At 36.2% G+C, this 20,849-nt stretch overlaps 1 protein-coding gene and 1 pseudogene across 2 annotated transcripts in view; one reads left to right on the plus strand and one right to left on the minus strand.

Moving 5' to 3' along the window:
* Positions 1-20,849, plus strand: part of WDPCP (WD repeat containing planar cell polarity effector) — a 785,671-nt gene that overhangs the window by 100,633 nt on the left and 664,189 nt on the right. The window lies entirely within an intron of this gene.
* Positions 11,216-12,653, minus strand: LOC104650548 (cell division control protein 42 homolog pseudogene; annotated as a pseudogene).

Raw genomic sequence — 20,849 nt, forward strand, 5'->3', positions numbered from 1 at the left:
ACTATCGCTCCACACCCCCACCCTTCATACATCTGGAATATATTATGATACAGCTTAAAGAAATCAGTATTTTTTTTAGAACATGATGTGTATAAGTTGTCCCTGCCATTAAGGAGTTTATTACATTTTAATTAGTACTGCCTTCTGTTTTGTACATTAAGTTATGTGATTTCTACTCAAGTGTTTTGTTGAGAGATCTTCAAGTCACAAATAGCGATAAGCAGTGAATAAATTCTTAAACTTAATTTTCCATGTTATTAAAATTATAATAAATATGTCACAATCAGTTGTTACTTTTAAGCAGCTCACGATATTTTTTTAAAAAAGCTTTTAGTATCACAAGGTCTACAATGCAATCGCCCCGGTAAGATCACTTGATATCAAGTTGCTCAGCTGTGCACATGGCCTTTCAAATAGAATACCATCTCTTAATGCTGTGGACTGCCATGCAAGTATTCATAACTTGGGATTAAATTTCATATACGTTATTTGAGAAGTCTACATAATACCAACAAAATAGTTTTCTAAAAACCGAATTATCTTATTTCCAGGTATATCTTTATGTATTTTTTTAAAAACTGTAGTATCAACAAATCCTTTTGGAGTCTAAAGTTTAGATATTGTCACAAACCATTCAGAGGAATTAGGAAATCTTTCCAGCAGCTGTTCTTCCACTTTCTCTGGCAGCGTCAGGTGGCAAGGACAGGCGGTAACCGAATCCATTTAGTGTTAAGTGTAACTCTAACACTGATGACCTTACTGAAACAGTTGAGTCTGACACTCTGAAGAATGACTAGGTAGGGAAGCCATGTAGCAGGCCGCACATACCATCTTACCAAAGAGCTCATTTAGAAGACAGTTTGAAATTTTGTTGGAATAAGAATTTGCAGGTAGGAAGAACAGCTCAGGAAAAAGAGCACTGGAATGGGACAGATCTGGATTCAAATTCCAGCTCGCCACTTACAGCATCAACCCCTCCAAGCCTGTTTACTCATCTGTAACATGAAAATACAAACAATATCAATTTCATAGGGTTGTTTGGGGATTAAAAAGATGTAAACATCCTATTTAGCATAAAATAGAGGGTCAAGAAACGTTAGTTCCCTTCTTTCCATTTATCTGCATCATGTGTCATGCTGGCCTTTCTTATTACATTTTCAGTTCATTTTCAATTATAGCACCCTTAAATTCTTTACAGGCTAGTAATGAGATGCAACTGATAACACTGGGCTCTGTGTTACTGAGGCAAGGACTGGGTATAGAGTTTCCCTGGTGCTGCTTGGCACATTATCCAGACGTTCTACAAGGTCATGGTCCCGTGGCATTGTGTGCAACATACAATAAACAATCCACCAACGTGTTTATGTCATCTTGTATGGGTCTTTTGATTTAGTTAGTTATCACTGCTCTCAAGTTTCGTGTTGATAATCTACAGATAATCTCATTAGAATATATAGGGAAAAAAGAACACTCGTAGCCAGTCGAGGCTCTTAATGCAACCTATCTCATTAGTGAGAGGATATGATTCAGGTAGGGCATCATAAATTCTGATGACCATCCCAAAATGATCCTTGGGACCTTTCTGTAATAAAGTAGGAAGACCTATTTAACACAACACCAGGTCTCCCTATAATGCTGGGTGAGTATCATACACAAGTTACATGCCACTTTAATTTAGAGGAACATTAAATTACAAGTTAAAATATAGACATTGAAATAGAAACTTTCTTTCTCCCTTCCTTCCTCCCTTCCTTCCCTTTCTCCTCTTCCTATTTTTTTTCTTTCCATTTTATCTTTTTATGGAAAGAACAACAGGCTATGACAAAAACATACATACTGTAATAAGATGAACAATTAGAGATAGGATATACAATCAAGGAATTTCTCTGGGTTTATGCCAAGAGCTAGACATCAAAACAGACAACAAAATAATCCAGAACACTGATTTTTCACTTACCCAGTTACTGATTAAAAGTGGCAAACGAGGAAAGAAGTTACATTGTTAAGCCATTAAATTTGAAAAAAAATGCAAATACTATAATTATGCAGGTGAACCAAAAAAAATGTAAGATGCAGTGTATCAAAGCCAGAAATCATTCAAAGTAGGCAAGCAAAGAAAAATAAATAAACATTAAACATAGTGAAATACAAGAGACCAACTCTACTTAAGCCATTTCCCGCTCAATTAAACAATTAAATAAAACATTTATTTATAATAGCTGGCTACCAAAGACACCCAGGAGAAACCTAGCTCCGTGCAGGTGCCTTAACTCAGGGTGTACAGCAGATAAATGAGCCTGAAAAAATAAATAAATAAAAGAAGGTCCCAGGGGCCTAAGACTGATTCCCTACCTAGTGCTAAATGGTGCCACAAAATTTGTCTTTATTAAATGCTTTGGCTCAACATTTTTGAAGGATCAGTTTACAGCAAAGTAAGAGACATTGCACAATATCAGAAACTTGTTACTTATTAGAGTCAACCTTTGGCCAGAAAATTCCAGCTTTCTTCCCTAAAGACAGATACTATCCTGAAACATCTGACTTCCCAGTTCTCCCATTAAGAATATAAAGTTTCTTAGCAGTAGCTTTCCACGTGCCACAATTTTGGTTAATACTCATCAGGACAGAATTTCACAAAACAGATGTGCCAAGAATGCATGAGCAGAAGGGACCAGAAGTAAAGCAATTATATATCACTCATGGACAGGAGAGAGAACTTTTTTCTATACCAAAAGACATTTAACTACTCATGTGTTTGGCATGGCTCTGGGCCGTAGAAACTAGAAGCAACAAATGGATAAATTACCTTGTTGTACAGTAAGACTAAAGTGAGGTCTTAAACTTCTTACTGTATTATGGAAATTGTGGTTTCAAGAAGAGCGTCACATGCAGGAAAAGTTGCTACAAATAACACCAGCCTGTTACCAAATGCAAAAGCAATGTTGGTTACACATTTAGATTACAGCTGCAAACACAGAGAACAATCATATCTTCCCATCAGAATATACTTTGTGGCTTAAAAACAGATCATACATGGCAGGAGGAATATTCACTTAGATAGCAAATTCACTAACTAAGGTATCTATTTACAAATTGGTTGTGAAGCCCAGTCATTTCTTAAAGAAAGATATATGCCCTGATTGCTTGAAAGTGATAGAAGTTGTGTGGTGAGCTTAAGATGTTTGAAAATTAGATAAAGACACTGACAACTTAAATCCAACCAGATCTCTCTTTAGAGTAATAAGTGAAATTTGAAGTGTTGGACAAGGTGGAGAAATTGGAACTTTGATACACTTCTAATGGGAGTGTAGATAGGCATAACCGCTTTGGAAAACTTTTGGGCAGTGTCTCCTACAGCTGAATATACGTATATCCTATGACTCAGCAGTTCTACCCCTAGGTATATACTTAATAGAAATACACATATGTGTGCAGCAAAAGACATATATGAGAATGTTTGTAGCAGTACTTTTTCTAGTCTCCCCCAATGTAAATAATCCAAATGCTATCAACAGTAGAATGACTAAATTGTAGTATAATCACACAATGGAATGCTATGCAGCAGTGACAGTAAACAAACTATGATTATATATAACAATGTTAATGAACATAATGTTCATTAATGATGTTAATGTTTATTAATATCAAATTTACAAGAGAAAACAACCAACCCTATTAAACAGTGGGCAAAGGACATGAATAGACACTTCTCTAAAGAAGACATACATGCGGCCAACAAGCATATGAAAAAAAGCTTAATATCACTGATCATTAGAGGAATGCAAATCAAAACCACAGTGAGATACCATTTTCACACCAGTCAGAATGATTATTATTAATAAAAGTTAAAAAAATAACAGATGCTGGCAAGGTTGTGGAGAAAGGGAATACCTATACTGTTGGTAGGAGTGTAAATTAGTTCAATAATTCCTCATTCCTCTTTGAGGAATCACCACACTGCCTTCCAGAAAAGTTAGATTGCTGCTTTTCACAAAAGCAGTGTGCTGATTCCTCAAAGAGCTAAAAGCAGAACTACCATTCAACCCAGCAATCCCATTACTGAGTATAGACCCAGAGAAATCTTTCTACCATGAAGACATGTGCACCTAAATGTTCATTGCAGCACTATTCACAATAGCAAAGACATAGAATCAACCTAAATGCCCATCAGTGACAGATTGGATAAAGAATATGTGGCACATATACAGCATGGCATACTATGCAGCCATAAAAAAGAATGAGATCATGTCTTTTGTGGAAACATGGATGGAGCTGGAGGCTATTATCCTTAGGAAACTAACACAGGAACAGAAAACCAAATACTACTTGTTCTCACTTATAAGTGGGAGCTAAATGATAAGAACTTAGTGCAAAGAAGGAAACAACAGACACTGGGGCCTACTTGAGTGGGGAGTGTGGGAAGAAGGAGAGGACCAAAAAAGATAGCTCTTGGGTACTGGACTTAATACTGGGGTGATAAAATAATATGTACAGCAACCCCTGCAACACATGTTTGTGTAACAAACCTTCACATGTACCTCCAAACCTAAAATAAAAGTTTAAAAAACAATGTTGATAAACATAATGTTGGTCAAACAAAGGCAGAAACATGGAGTACATATTGTATAAGTTCATTTGCACAAATTTAAAAAATAGGCAAAACTAATCTATGATGTTAAAAGTCAGCATAGTGGTAACCTTGAAAGTTAATATTTGAAACGATTGTGATTGGGATTTGGGGGCTGGTAATAGTTTCTTTCTTGCTCTGGGTGGTGGTTACATGAGGTGTTCAGTTGTGAAAAATTCAATGATCTATACATTTATGATGTGTGTACTATTCTTTTTATCTGTTATACTTCAATAAAAAGTTAAAAAATAAAATCCTAAATACTTATCCTTTATGTCAAGTTTAAATTATCCTCACGTATTACTATGCCTATGGCAATGAATATAATCAGCGTTTGATTTTCAGGCAGTGTTTGGTCTTTGACCAAGGTATAGATTAAAATTTCAAATACAGATGTGCTTGAAAAATCACCATTTATTTCTCAAAGTGACATCATCAAACATAGACAAAAAATGAAATTGCTTTCTCATTTGTCATAAGCATTGTGGCCTTTCTCATTTTCCACTTGTGGACTGAGCTGATATCAAGCAGATTCTATGTGTACAGAAGGAGTAGGGGTGGTCTCCAAAACAAGGAAATATCAATAGTAGCCCTGATAAAAAATAAGAAGCTGAGTAATAGAAACACCATTTGCTGAACATTCTGTTGTGAGGCTACAGATAAACCATGTCTTAGAAGTGAAATAAAGCAGATAATATTAATACAATCACCTCCATGAGTCAGGCTGTAAAAGGGATTTCACCTGAAATATTGAGACTCACAGACCTTTCAAGACTCACAGGCCAGGCAGGTAGTGATAGAAACAAATGAAATGAGTCAGATGAAATGCAGTGGGCACTGGTGGCGGGTATGGGGAAACTACAGAACACCTAAGCAGTAGTTCTGAGTTTGTCTCCAGATTAGATATATTAGGAACTAGGTAGACATTCAAATTACCTGGCCCCCAACCCAGAGCTATGAAATTAGAAATGCTGAGGGTGGGGCCCAGCAATCTAAGTTTTAACAAGCCCCTGAGTTGTAACAAGCTTGATTCTGAGGCACACTCAAGTATGAGAACCACTGATCTAGATGTATACTAATTCAAATAAAAAATTTTTTAATCATGTGTGTTTAAAAAAATCATCTGGCCAGATTCAACCTACAGGCTGCCAATTTGTAACTCCTAATGAAATTCAAATAAAAAACAAAAACTTGAATTATTTGTATAATTATGTCAGTTCTGTATTTTCCTTTTTTAAGATGAAGAAAGATAGTATGTGGTAAAGGTTGGGCCTAAGTTATCCTTCTCAGAATTCAGGCATATCTGGACATGCCTGGTATCTAGTGGGATGTGCCTTCTGGAATTCTACTTATAAGACAACTCAAGTAGGCTCCAGGATAGAACTCATCCCAGTAGAAGGACGAACCAAAGTACAGAGGTTGTATTAGGACAGCAGATGGTGTTGAACACATCTGAGTATGCATGATGTCTGCCACTCAGGTTGCTTCCAGCCCAGCCAGGAGGACTAATTTATTCTTTCAACAAATAGCTATTGAATGCCTACCTCATCTGTCCCTGAGTTCTGTTACCCTAGAGTGGCTGTAATATAAGACCTCGTAGAAAACTAAAGGAATGGTTTTTGCTAATTTTCTTAGAACATGGAGAGTGCAGTTTGTTTGTGGCATGAATATTGGTGCTGGGCAGCAGCCTTGGCTCCAGGACTTATCAACATCTTTGATGCATTTGAAATTGAACTTTGAGCCTTGGAGGCCTGCTTGCACACATCAGCAACTGTAACAGTGGTGGTAGTGCCTTTAGTGGACAGTGGGACATGGCTTGAAGGATTGGTAACAGCTGCTTGTTTCAGACAAAGAGAATTGCGAACCACATGGCAACCAAGAGACCTGTTCTGGGAGCACATATGAGACATCCCTGTGCATTTTTGGAGGATGAGAGCCCTCCAGGAGAGGTAGAGAAATGTGAGTTTATAGCTGTGGTTTTTTTTTTTTTTTTTTTTTTTTTTACTGTTTTGTGAGCTACATATAAAAGAACGATTTTTGTTTTCTTTTTTTAAGGACTTCTTAAATTTGAGTTTATAAGGTAATCTACAGCTTTTTTTTTGGCTTTGGCAACATTTAAAGAAATTACATGCTGCATCTTGTAATAAGATTGACATAATATGCTTGCAGTCAACACAGTGGACTCAAAATCAAATCTCAAACATTTGTTTTTGTTTTTTAAAAATAAAAAGCAGCAAAATTATTATAGGCTTTGGGATATGAGGTTTAAAAAAAATCACAGCATTCATTCCTAATTTTTTTTTCTCCTTCAAAACGTCCCTATAAAATCAAGCAACATTGCTGATGAGCTGTTCTTTGGCAACAGCAAGGAGCTTATTACAAAGGAAAAAGAACTTTGGAAGTAGCCACTCCTTTCCTGCCAGAATTTTGAGAGATTGATGCCCTCTTCCTTCGTTTCTGCAGTGCCTATAGGCTGCAGATTTTCAATTACTTCCTGAAATCCTAAATTGGATTCTATTAAAAACATATTTGGTGTTCTTAATAAAAAAAATGTTTGGTATTATATTTTGGAGACCACAAGTTCCCTGTAAGAACTAAGGAATTCCCCTAAGTAATCAGAGCTTTCCACAGAGTCAAGTGGTTGCTACATTGCATTTAATTCAGTGTTTTATGATACCTGATAAGTAAGGCGTATGGTACATTAGTATTTCATCTAGACAGCAAGACATTACCGATTTCCAGTTTTCTGATAGAGTCATATTTTTTTGTTTGCTATCTATTCAAAACCAATTTTTTAAGCCCATGTGAACTAAAAGAGTCACTTTATTTTGATATCTCAGTTCTAGCCAACATAGAATATCCACAGCAGAGTATGCATTAATTAGATTAAGGTCAGAGATCAGGAGATATAGTTCTAACCAGCAATGTTTTCCTGGACAAGTCAGTTTCTCTATGGGCTCAGTTTCACTGTCAGTAAAATCGGAGGTGGGGCAAATTGGCCTAGAGTTTGGTGTCTAGAATTCTGTATTCCTTAACTTCTGGATTATGAGAACGCTCCCTGGATAACCTTAGTGATGGATTAAGTATTTGAAAAAGAAAAATTTAACTGGAAAGGGCTCTTGAAAATTATTGGTATTATACATTTCTTTTTTAACAGAGAGCTAGGGTTATTTTCTGTGTATCTTTGGGTACTGGTGCCTGATACTTTCACTAGTCAATCAAAGCTTGTTTCGGTGTTAACTTAATCGAATTTAGCTTTCTGAAACAGTTAACAACAAGAATATGAAATATTTATTTGATTCTGATTTCATAATACTTCTTTCTTCCATGCCCCTGGTCTGACCCTCTCTCTCTCTCGGACCATTGTAATAGACTCCTAACTGGTTTTCCCACCTTGGGCCTCTTCCTCCAACTCTTTTTACATGATTTTATACTTGGATTATCAAATTAATCTTTTCCACATACAGATTTTCTCCTATTACTTTCCTGCTCAAAGACCTTAATAGCTTTCTGTTGGCTACAGTATAAAATATGAATTCCTTCTTATGGCATCCAAGGCCTTGCACTGTCTGACCCAACCCATCCTGTGGCCCATTGCTCCTTGTGCCACAGCCTTCCAAGCTTTCTACTCTTCCTTTACATACCCAGAAATGCTCTGATTTTGTGCCTTTGTCCCACTGGTTCTTGCTCCCTGTTTCTACCTGTTCAGATTCCATCTCTCCTTAAAGTTTAAGGCCATAGTTCTGATATCATCTTCTCTGCCTGCCCAGCTTTTCTTGGTCTCTCTTCACTGCAAGAGACTTATTGTTTTTCTGAACTCCTGTGACAGTTTATCTGCATCTCTATCATGGGAGCTTTCATTTCCCCTCTATATTATAGATATTTGTGTTCAGGTCTTATTTTCCTCACTAGATACACATTTTTATGTGATCAGAAGCAATATTGTTCTGTATTTGTAGCCCTTAAGGCACATGGCACATAGTAAGTAGTTCTTCCACAAATGTTTGTTTAATGAATAAATGATATCAGAGTTACCATGGAAATCGGAACTTACCCAAACTCCTTCAACTAAATTAGAAGCACTCACAGGACATATTGTTTAAGTGGTAAATTTATTCATCTATCTATCTGTCTGTCTGTCTATCTATCTATCTATCTAGTTCCATCTATCTATCCTTCTGCTACTTAACATTTCTCAGCCTATGTTGGGTTTCAGTGAGGAAAATTAAGAAAAAAAGATTTAAAAGGTGCAATAAATTAAACTGTAGTAGGTTTAGCAAGTAATTTATATCCAGCTCCCTTCTTTCATGCATTTTGCTGTGGTCAGCTTTCAACAGTGGTTTAGGTTAACATTTGTTTGCATACCGTGATGTTCAAATGTTTGTTAAAGCTGATGCAACTCTGAGAAAGATCAACATTAACTCTGTAGATGGACTATACAAGTTTTAATCCAGTGAAGTGAAGATCTACTCAAGGTATTGTTTAATGTGGGGCATTGAGAAAAGTCATGGCCTTTTAATTCATTAATTTATTTTTTGGCAAAGAGCAGCCATTCGATGGAACATGTGTACCTAAATTGGGAAAGTTAGATGTAGATAACTGGTAACAAGATAGGGGTCATTGTATATACATTACGTACCTATATACAATAAAATGATTATATATGTAAATACACATATAAATCCATTTTTATTCATTTCTAGACTTTTTGTGATGTTTTCTAATTTTTATACAAATTCTCTATCTTAAAATTAATTTTAAGAACCTCACATCACATACTTGGAATATATCTAACTGAATGTAAAAATAATTTCCAAATATCTGCACACTAGAAAAAAATTAAAGGAAATAAAAAACAACAGAAAATGTCCATCAACTGGTGAATGGATAACAAAACATGGTATATCTATACAATGGAATATTGTTTTGCCATAAAATGCACTGAGTACTCATACCTGCTACAACATGGATGAACACTAAAAACACTAAGTGAAAGAAGCCAAACACAAAAGGTTACATATTGTATGATTCTATTCATATGATATTTCTAGAATAAGCACATTCAAAGAGACAAAGTAGATTCTTGGTTGCTAGAGGCTGGGAAGAGAGAGAAATGAGTGGCTACTTACGGGTACAGAGGGTTTTTTTTATGGTGATGAAAATGTTTAGCATGAGATAGTGGTGATGGTTGTACAACTTTGTGAATATACTAAGAGCCACTGAACTGCACACTTTAAGGGGGTCAATATTATGGTATGTGAATTATATCCCAATTTTTAAAAATACAAATTGGAGTTTCTGCAAAAGATTTTCCAGAGGCTTTTGTCCAGCCAGAACTGAAGAGTACAGAGATGACAGTCATTGGTGATCCCAGTCTTCAACACAATTACCCTTGCTGGTTGCTGTGTTTTATGGTAACGGAGCAGGACCAGCTAAATGCTTCTGCCCTCCTTGGCTGGGCTGTGTGAAAGCCCACCACTGCTATGCTCCAGTGAGATAAAATCATTTATTTGTATATTAGCTTGTAATTTTTAAAGAACTTTCACTCCCACTAACTCATTTTGTTCTCAAATGTTTTCTTTCCAGACATACTTATATTTTACACCTGTTTATAGTTGTTCCTCCACCAAAACAGAAACGTTTTATTTCTCATAAATGTAATAGATTTCTCTTGGCTCGCTTTGCTGACACTTTTGTTTCACTCTCCTCTTTCTTCTGCTGCTGCTTTTTTTCTTTTTTTTTTTGACAGGGAAAAAACGTTTTTTAATTACAAACTTATTTGGTGTATTTCAAAGGTGCAATACTTTTCTTCATTTATCAGTGAAAGAAGTTAGAAATTAACTTCCTCCCAAAAAATCAGCAAATGGCAAACAAATATCCTTGAAAGTCACAGTCACATACAGTGCATCCTAGAAAAGAAGAGGGACAAGACAGGCTCCACCCACTTCCATGAGTTTCGTCAAATACTGGATCTACTCAAGGGTGGAGAGAAAAGTCAACTTTAAAAAGGAGTATGTTATTAAATGAGGCATTTACTGTATTTCTTCCTAAGAGCACCAAATGAGGAACATGTTTTCTATACCAGATCTAGGAAGTGGAATGTGGAATGTGGAATCAATCATCCTCCTCTTCCTAAGGTTTATCTACTGGTTAATGAATTAAAAAAACAAGATTAAAAAGCAAACCCCACACATACTCCTACCAAAAAGAAGAGGAGAAAAAAAAAACACTAAGATGTCCCCCGCAGATTACATTCTAGAGTGGAACTAGGTAGCAGCTTCAATAATTCCAATCAGTCTGTTATAGAGTCATCTACAAGCATGCCTTGATTTTAAACAAAAAAAAAAAAAAATTTTTTTTGAAACAACAAAACAAAAACTAGTACTATAGTACTAATAATTTTTCTGACAATTCACAATTATTCAAAATTAAGTAGTGTTGGGAGGGGGAAGGGGAAGCCTTACCTATGGGCCTTGTCTCACACGAGGGCATGTGGTAAGTGCAGGGCATTTCTCATTACTGCAAAAATGAATTTTAATTTTTAATCTTATTTTGATTTAAACATTGCTTTTAGTATGATGCTGACACCAGCTATGCAGAAAGGGCTCTGGAGAGATGTTCATAGCAGCACACACCTGTGGCTCTTCCTCAGTTCTGGAGGCTCCAGGGCAGCCAATATTGCTTGTCAAATACATTCTTTAGGCCTTTCTGTGTATCTGCAGAACACTCCACATACTTGGCAGCCTGCAGGTCACTGGCCAGCTTTTCAGCAGTCTCTGGAGTGATAGGCTTCTGTTTGTTCTTGGCAAGCTTCTCAATAGTAGAGGGGTCATCTCTGAGATCAATTTAGGTCCCAACAAGCAAGAAAGGAGTCTTTGGACAGTGGTAAGTTATCTCAGGCACCCACTTTTCTTTTACATTTTCAAATGAAGATGGAGAGACCACTCAAAAACAGAGTAGAAATACATCTGTTTGTGGATAACTCAGCGATTGTAATCTGTCATAATCCTCTTGACCTGCAGTATCAGAAAGTCCAAGAGTATATGATTTATAACTCCACCATTTATAACTGTGACTGCGTAGTTGTCAAAAACAGTAGGTACATATTCTGATGGAAATTTGTTTGTTGTGTAGGATATCAGGAGACATGATTTACCAGCAGCATCATTGCCCACAACAACACACTTGTCTGCATTGCTGAAATAATTTTGTGTCCACTTGAAACATTTCAAATCTGATGTTGACCTCAGCTTCTCCACCAGGGTTTTGGCAGCACTCTCACTCTTCTCTTTCTTCTAATACCTTTTGCCCAGGTCTCCAGTACTATCCATATATGTCTAATTCTCCTGACTTTTTATGTATCTGTAGTTCTTCATGTTTCTGCCTTCTGAGACTTTATTTTCAAGTTAGTGATTTATTCTTCATCATTCTCCCCCCGAATAAGACCAATAAGCTTTTTCTTTGAAACTGTAACTCACTTCTTTCTTTCCCTTAATCTTGGCTGAATGACTTCAAAACTAATGTCATATCCCATGCAATGGTATTTGCTGCCCCTATCCTGAATATCTTTGTTGTAGAACCATCATTTCTTAAATAAATAAAACATTTTATATGATATTTCTGTTTTACATTATATTTACTATAAACTGTTTATACTTATTCCTTTATTTCCTGTAGACTCATATATGTTATTTTAATACAGTACTCAAGTTTATTATTTATTCTTTAATAAGTATATATCTCCTTTAAGAGTACTTAGATAATTTTCTATTATACTTTTTAGGTCCTCCATATTTACATTCCGTTGATGATCTTCATTTTATCTTATGGAAAGATACCCTTCTTCTATATTTACAAATTACCTTTCTTTAGCATGATTTACCATTTCATCTTGGACAGGGTGGCATTTGAAGCTTGGTCTCCAGCAGTTGCATTTTCTTACATATTGGGGCATAAACCTAGTCTTTATCGCTTCAATGCTATGGCATTCCTCTTTATGTCTCATTTTTATTTTATTGGCATCCATTGCAGCTCATGTTGCTCATTCTTTATATGTCTTAAATGCTCAAATGATGCCTTGAAAGCTATAATTGCATAGCATCCTCCTTTCATTTTCCCCCATCTGTGTCTTGGATTTGGCCTGTACTTCCTTGTAAGAGTGTCTGCACACCATAACAACATAAAGACCGATAGTCACATGGAGCCTTAACTATCTCCCATCTTTCCTCATTTATTCCTAAGGAGTGAGGATTCATTTCATGTGCCCATGTAACATTTGCCTTGATTTTAGCAGTTTGTCTGGCATTTATCTGCTCTTCATAGTCTTAAAGAGAAAATCATCATTGGCCCAAGCACTAGACTTTGCTTAATCTAAACAGAACAAATATACTTCTTATCGCTTTCCTTTAGTATCTTATCCTTTCTCTATCTAGTCCCTTTTCTCTTGCTTACCTTGTACCATTGATGACATGTCTGAATTCATCTTGAGATTACAAGCTCTTTTGAAGACTAAAATCAGATTGCATTCATATTTGCTACCTTCCCTATCTTCTCTCCAACCACAGTATCCAACATTCCACACAGTACATTATATATTAGAATGTTCCTGCAAAAATTTATTTAAAAAGATTTGTTTATTTTTTTATGTTAATCAGTTAGCTACTTCTCACTTACTGCCATACCACTGGAACTTTAGTATCTTACTTTCCTCCATTTTGCCAACCTTCCTAATAGTATTTCTGAAAACTGCATTATTATGGGTACAGGATTGCCTTATGGGGTGATGAAAATAGAACTAGTTAGAAATGTTAAGCTGTACAACATAGTGAATATATACTAAGTGCCACTGAGTTGTACATTAATTAATGTTATATGAAATTTTACCTCAATTTTTAAAACTGCAATGCTATGAGTTAATAATACAAAAAAAAAAACACAGTTTATAAACAGTCTCATTCTTGTCTTTTAAAATAGTACTTGTGTTTGTTTTTTTTTCATGTACTTGGCTATTTTACCTTTCTCCCATGTATCATTGAAAATCATAGCAAAAGGTGAGTCCAGCCAACTTTCTAAAGATTGGAACTCAGCAGTGAGGACATCAACATTTAATTACAGTTTATTTTTTTGACTGTAATTTCTACTAGTAAATCATTATCTTTTCACTCTTTTTTTTGTTTTGTTTTTTTTGAGATGGAGTTTCGCTCTGTCACCAAGGCTGGAATGCAGTGGTGTGATCTTGGCTCACTGCAACCCCCGCCTCCTGGGTTTAAGTGATTCTCCTGCCTCAGCCTCCCAAGTAGCTGGAATTAGAGGCACCCACCAATTTTTGTGTTTTTAGTAGAGACAGGGTTTCACCATGTTGGTTACGCTTATCTCGAACTCTTGACCTCAAGTAATCCGCCTACCTCAGCCTCCCAAAGTGCTGGAATTACAGACATGAGCTGCCATGCCCGGCATGTTTTCACTCTTATAATGATACTCTACTATTAGTGCCCGTTCTTTCTTTTCTCTTTTCTCAGTACCTTTTCTTGCTCTTGAATTGAACTTTGCCTTACCACAATGGTCATGTGTCTCCTGGGGATGTCATAAAGAAGACAGTATTTACTAGAGAGCTTCAGTCATTAAGAGATTACTTGTCTTTGATAAAACCTTGACCATTTGCATTCCTTTCTTTTTTGATGGAGAGGGGTAGCAAATCAACTTCCAGAAACAGAAAGTGGAAAGTTTTCCTCCCTGTGGGTTTTTGGCACCAGACAGCCTCAGTTCAGATCCTGGTTCTGTCACATACTAACTGCATGGTCTTGGGTTGGTCACTTCACAATTCAAATTCCTCATGTAGAAAAAATAAGAATAACAATAATACCTACCTACTAAAGTCCTTGGGAAGATTGAATGAGATAATGCATGGAAATGTCCCTTGGAATTACACACATGGCTGTATATAAGTGTTCATGTTCACACTTAGTCTTTTTCTACTTGTCTCCTAGTGTCTGAAACTACTCTTTGCCTTCCTTACAACAAACACAGAGCTATTTATGCCCCTGCCTGGTGAGTGGCTTTCTCCCATCCTAACTATGCATAAATGCATGCCAGTCAAGGAAGCACCAAGTAGAAAAATTAGCATGGACTATATATGATAAATTTCAACATTATAAAAAAAAATACTGGAGCATGGAACAGGGAAAATGAACAACTTACTTCCTCTTTGTGATCCTTATTTTTGACTGTATTTTTTTTTCACTACACAAAATAGCATAGGAAACAAACTAGTGTGCAGAAATTTGGTTAAAACTGCTGTATCTCTTTAGTCTGGGGGAAAGGATAGCCTTAAACTATGGGTGAAAGTTATTCCACATGTTAATAAGAAAATAAAAAATTGAGTTGTGCAATATTTCTGGGTTTTTTTTGTTTGTTTGTTTTTTTGGCATGAAAGTGAAATCACCTGATGTGCTATCAGGAGGCCCCAGGGTTCAGAGGAAGAGCTTTGAATTAGGGATTGGGAGATGTGGGTTCCTGCCCTGCCACTAACTGGATGACCTTCAACAGGCTGCTTCTCCTAACTGGGGCTATTTATTTTCTGAAAAATACAAACTGAATCTGCAACCCCCACCACCACCTTCTCAGTTATTTATTTATTTTTACTTCAAAACTCCTTTCCACGGAACAACTCCACTTCTTAGGAATTAAAATATATATTTTATCATTTTTTGTGGTGTATTATGAAATGATTTTAGGTTAAAAAATTTTTAGATCAGATTTAATATAGTATCTATTAACATAATTCAATAAAATAATTAATGTATAATCAGAATCCTATATTTCCTTTTGTGACAACACTGGGTTAAAAAATACTGAAACATATTATCTCCAAGTCAGTGTTTTGTGTAGACAATATTTTTTTTCAGGAATAGATGTATTTAGTGACATATGGCACTATGATTGATTGATACTTACTTGGACCTTCATACTGAAGATAATATCATGAATGTGGATAACATGGAGTGGCCCCTTTGAGGGATATAAGTAACTCTTGGTCAAAAGCCATTAAAAGTATGTCAGTGTATGTTCTTAGAAAATGTGAATCAAGAATTCTTTTTGTTAGAAATGCGTAACTCTTAGTGCTGGTCCTAAGTAGAGATTAGATGAATAGTTAGATGAAGAATGAGTTTATTTTAACTTCCCAAATATTTTCAGTTCATGTTCATGAGATTGTATATTGAAAATTTCCTTGATGCCTACTGGAAGGAATCCCTGTGGAATTTAGAAAGAAGCAGTCTGTGATGGCATAAGAATGGAGCACTGAGTGGAAGGATGCCAGTGCTAAAGTCACAAGGCTCACGTTCAAGTCATGCTATTCAACTTGCAGTGGGATAAGTGGGCAATTCACTTAACCTTGAGCCTCAGTCTCCTTATCTGTACAATGAGGATAATTATATATTTACTTCCTAGGGTTATTGTAAGATGTAAATAAAATTTAATATATGGCATTACTTTTAAAAAGTATCACATTTGTCAAAGAGCATTTTGACAGAAGGGTGAGGTGATTAAGAAGCCAGCCAGCCTAGGGCTCAGAATTTAAGGAAGCCCCTTCACTCTCAGGACCGTACAAGTGCAAAGTCAGCTCTGAGAATGAGCACCTAGTCAAAGTTTGAGCCCACCTCCTCACTTCTCTCACCCTTATCCAGGCCCTGGTGTTTGGCCAAGTAAGCTTCTTTCAATAGCAGACACACAGCTTCAGGTGTGGATGCAGTTTCTGAAAGACTGTTTTCTTGTTCACATACGCTTAGTAGGTCAGGAGCAACTTTTCCTGCTAGTTTCCAAAAAATAGAATGCTGCTGCTTTTATGAAACAATCTTCCTCTAACTTCTTTTTTTTTCTCTTCCCTTGTTATGCTACTTATATCTCTGTGCATAGTTAGATGTTACAAGATGCATTAATTTTGCCTCCAGATACTCTCCTGGAGGTAGTATTTCATTATAACATGTTACTAAACAATATCATGTCTGCATTATTTTCTGAAATTTGTAGTACTGAGGGGAAAGATCTTTTAGCTTTAGCTTCTTTAAATTGCTCACTTTCAAAACATAAGATTGATAGACTGCTAGCTAGATTATTAAAGGAAAAAAGAGAGAAGATCCAAATAAACAAAATCAGCAATGACAAAGGGGACATTGCCACCAATCCCACCTAAATACAGGTAACCACCACAGACTGTTATGAGCACCTGTACGCACACAAACTAGAAAACCTAGAAGAAATGCATAATTTCCTGGAAATATACAACTTATCCAGACTGAACCAGGAAGAAATTGAAACCCTGAACAGACCAACAGTAAGTTCTGAAATTGAATCAGTAATGAAATCCTACTAACCAGAAAAACCATGGATCAGACAGATTCACAGCTGAATTCTACCAGACTTATAAATAAGAGTTGGTACAAATACTACTGAAACTATTTCAAAAAATAGAGGAGGAGGAACTCCTCTCTAACTCATTATATGAGGCCAACATCATGCTGATACCAAAGCCTGGCAGAGACATAACAAAAAAAGAAAACTTCAGGCCAATATCTCTGATGAACATAGGTGCAAAAATCCTCAACAAAATACTAGCAAACTGAATCCAGGAGTACATCAAAATGCTAATCCACTATGATCAAGTAGGCTTTATCCCTGGTATGCAAGGTTGTTTCAACACATGCAAATCACTAAATGTGATTCATTACATGAACAGAACTAAAAGCAAAAACTACATGATTATCTCAATAGACTCAGAAAAGGCTTTCAATAAAATTCAACATTCCTTTATGTTAAAAACCCTCAACAAACTAGGCATCAAAGGAATATACCTCCAAATAATAAGAGCAATCTATGTCAAACCCACAGCCTACAACATATTGAAGAGGCAAAAGCTGAAAACATTCTCCTTGAGAACCAAAACAAAACAAGGATGCCCATTCTTACCACTCCTATTCAACATAGTACTTGAAGTGTTAACCAGAGCAATCAGGCAAGAGAAAGCAATAAAAGACATTCAAATAGAAAAAGAGGAAGTCAAACTATCTCTTTGCAGACAGTATGCTTCTATACCTAGAAAAATGCCATGGTTTCTGCCCAAAGTCTCCTAGATCTGAAAAACAACTTCAGCAAAGTTTTAGGACATAAAATAAATATATAAAAAATCAGTAGTATTTCTATACATCAATAACATTCAAGCTGAGAGCCAAATCAAGAACTCAATCCCATTCACCATAGCCACACAAAAGGAATAAAATGCCTAGGAATACATATAGCTAACCAGGGAGATTAAAGATCTCTACAATGAGCATTACAAAACAGTGCTGAAAGAAATTAGAGTAACAAAAGGAAATGGAAGAGCATTCCATTCTCATGGCTAGGAAGAATCAATGGTGTTAAAATGGCCACACTGCCTAAAGCAATTTACAGATGCAATGCTATTCCTATCAAACTACTGATGGCATTTTTTACAGAACTAGGAAAAACTATTCCAAAATTCATATAGAACGAGAAAAAGAATAGCCAAAAGCAATCCTAAGCAAAAAGAACAAAGCCAGAAGCTTTACACTATCCAACCTCAAACTACACTACAGGGCTACAGTAACCCAAACAGCATGGTATTGGTACAGTCATATAGACCAACAAAACAGGTTAGAGAACCCAGAAATAAAGCCACACACATAAAACTGTCCGATCTTCAACAAGGTCAACAAAAACAAGCAATGGGGGGAAAGGACTTCCTGTTCAATAAATGGTGCTGGCATAACTGGTTAGCCATATGCAGAAGATTGAAACTGGACCACTTCCTTTCATCATATACAAAAATAAACTCAAGATGTATTAAAGACTTAAATGTAAAACCTAAAACTATAAGAATTCTAGAAGAAAACCTAGGAAATGTTAATACTATTCTGGACATATACCTTGGCAAAGATTTCATGGTGAAGATTCCAAAAGCAATTGCAACAAAAATAAAAATCGACAAGTGGGATTTAATTAAACTCAAGAGCTTCTGCACAGCAGGAGAAACTGTCAACAGAGTAAGCAGACAGTTTACAGAATGAGAGAAAATATTTGCAAACTATGCATTCAGCAGAGGTCTAATATCCAGAATCTATAAGGAATGTAAACAAATTAACAAGCAAAAAAAAAAAAAAACCACATTAAAAATTAGCAAAATACATGAATGGACACTTCTCAAAAGAAGACATACACACAGCCAACAAGCCAACAAGCATATGAAAAAATGCTCAACATCACCAATCATTAGAGAAATTCTAATCAAAACCACAATAAGATACCATTTCATACCAGTCAGAATGGTTATTATTGAAAAGTCAAAAAAAAAAAAACAGATTCTGGCAAGGTTGTGGAGAAAAGTTAACACCTACACACTGTTGGTGGGAGTGTAAATTAGTTCAGCCACTGTGGAAAGCAATTTGGAGATTTCTCAAAGAACTTAAAATAGAGCTACCATTTGACTCAGCAGTCCCAATACTAGGTATATACCCAAAGGAATATAAATAGTTCTACCATAAAGACACATGCATGTATATATTCATTGCAGTACTATTCACAATAGCAAAGACATGGAATCGACCTAAGTGCCCATCAATGGTGGACTAAATAAAGAAAATATGGTACATATACAACATGGAATACTATGCAGCCATAAAAAAGAATGAAATCATGTTCTTTGCAGCAACATGGATGCAACCATAGGCCATTATCCTAAGCAAATTAATGCAGAAACAGAAACAAAATACCACATGTTCACACTTATAAGTGGGAGCTACATTGAGTACACATGGATAATAAGGGAACAATGGACATGGGGACTTACCTGAGAGTGGAAAGGTGGGAGGAGGCTGAAGATTAAAAAAAAAAAGAAAGAAAGAAAACTACCTATTGGATACTATGCTCATTACCTAGGTAATGAGATAATCTATACCAAACCCTTGTGACACACAATTTCCTGAGGTGACGAACCTGTACATGTCCCCTCTGAACCTGAAATAAAGTTGGAAAGAAAAAGAAAAAAAACACCTGCTTTCAAGGTAGAAGTTGTTTACTTGCCAAGTAAAAAGATGTCATAGGTTATCATTTAAAAAATCCCAGAGGAGAATGGATATGAAAGCAGTTCTTACAGGCTCAGAGCCAGAGTCCAAGAAACAAATATGAGTAACCGCTCTGTACAAACAGATTTTTCAAGAGTTGTTCACATGCTCACATATGCTGGGGCAGAAGTGGGCTTTTCATGGTAACAGTTCAGTGACAAACCTCAAACCTCTCATTGAGTTATATAAACAAGAGAGGCTAGTGTTATAGTTTCAGAGCTTTCTAAAATTGCTTGCTGGTAGAGTTTTAAACTTTGTTACTCACTTTTCCACTGGATTTCCTCATGCTGCTGTTAAAAGGTTTGACCCACTCTTAAATTTCATTTTATGATGCCCCATACTTGACTTTTAAATCTTTGCAGATACCCAGGTTTTATATGCTAGATTTTTATATTTGTCTCTGATGCTCCCATAAGTGTTGATGTTATTTTATTAGTAATATTTTGAAGCTAAATCTGTCAGAGAGAAGTTGTGTTTTTTGTTTGTTTGTTTGTTTTTGTTGTTGTTGTTTTTTTGAGACGGAGTTTCGCGCTTGTTACCCAGGCTGGAGTGCAATGGCGCAATCTCGGCTCACCGCAACCTCCGCCTCCTGGGTTCAAGCAATTCTCCTGCCTCAGCCTCCTGAGTAGCTGGGATTATAGGCACGTGCCACCATGCCCAGCTAATTTTTTGTATTTTTAGTAGAGACGAGGTTTCACCATGTTGACCAGGTTGGTCTCGATCTCTCGACCTTGTGATCCACCCGCCTCGGCCTCCCAAAGTGCTGGGATTACAGGCTTGAGCCACCGCGCCCGGCAATTGTGATTTTTTTTTAAAAAGATATGACTATTTAGTCAGGGTCAATGACTAGCAAAATCCATAGAAGCAGAATTGGCAAGTAGATTCCTCAGAAAATGTGATCAACAGTGTAAGTATTGATGAAATTCTTTCAAAGATTGCATTTTTTGACCTTCGGTAGTTTAGAAGATAAAAAAAAGGGGGCTGAAGACAATTTTTAAGTCTGTTAGTTTAATTGAAAGAACATAGATGAAATGTGGTACTTTTAGCCTATTTTTGTTCTGTTGTTAAAGGTAGGTAAGAATTGTAGT

Source organism: Saimiri boliviensis, chromosome 1 (genome assembly GCF_048565385.1).
Source record: "Saimiri boliviensis isolate mSaiBol1 chromosome 1, mSaiBol1.pri, whole genome shotgun sequence".
In the NCBI taxonomy this organism is placed as follows: Eukaryota; Metazoa; Chordata; class Mammalia; order Primates; family Cebidae; genus Saimiri; species Saimiri boliviensis.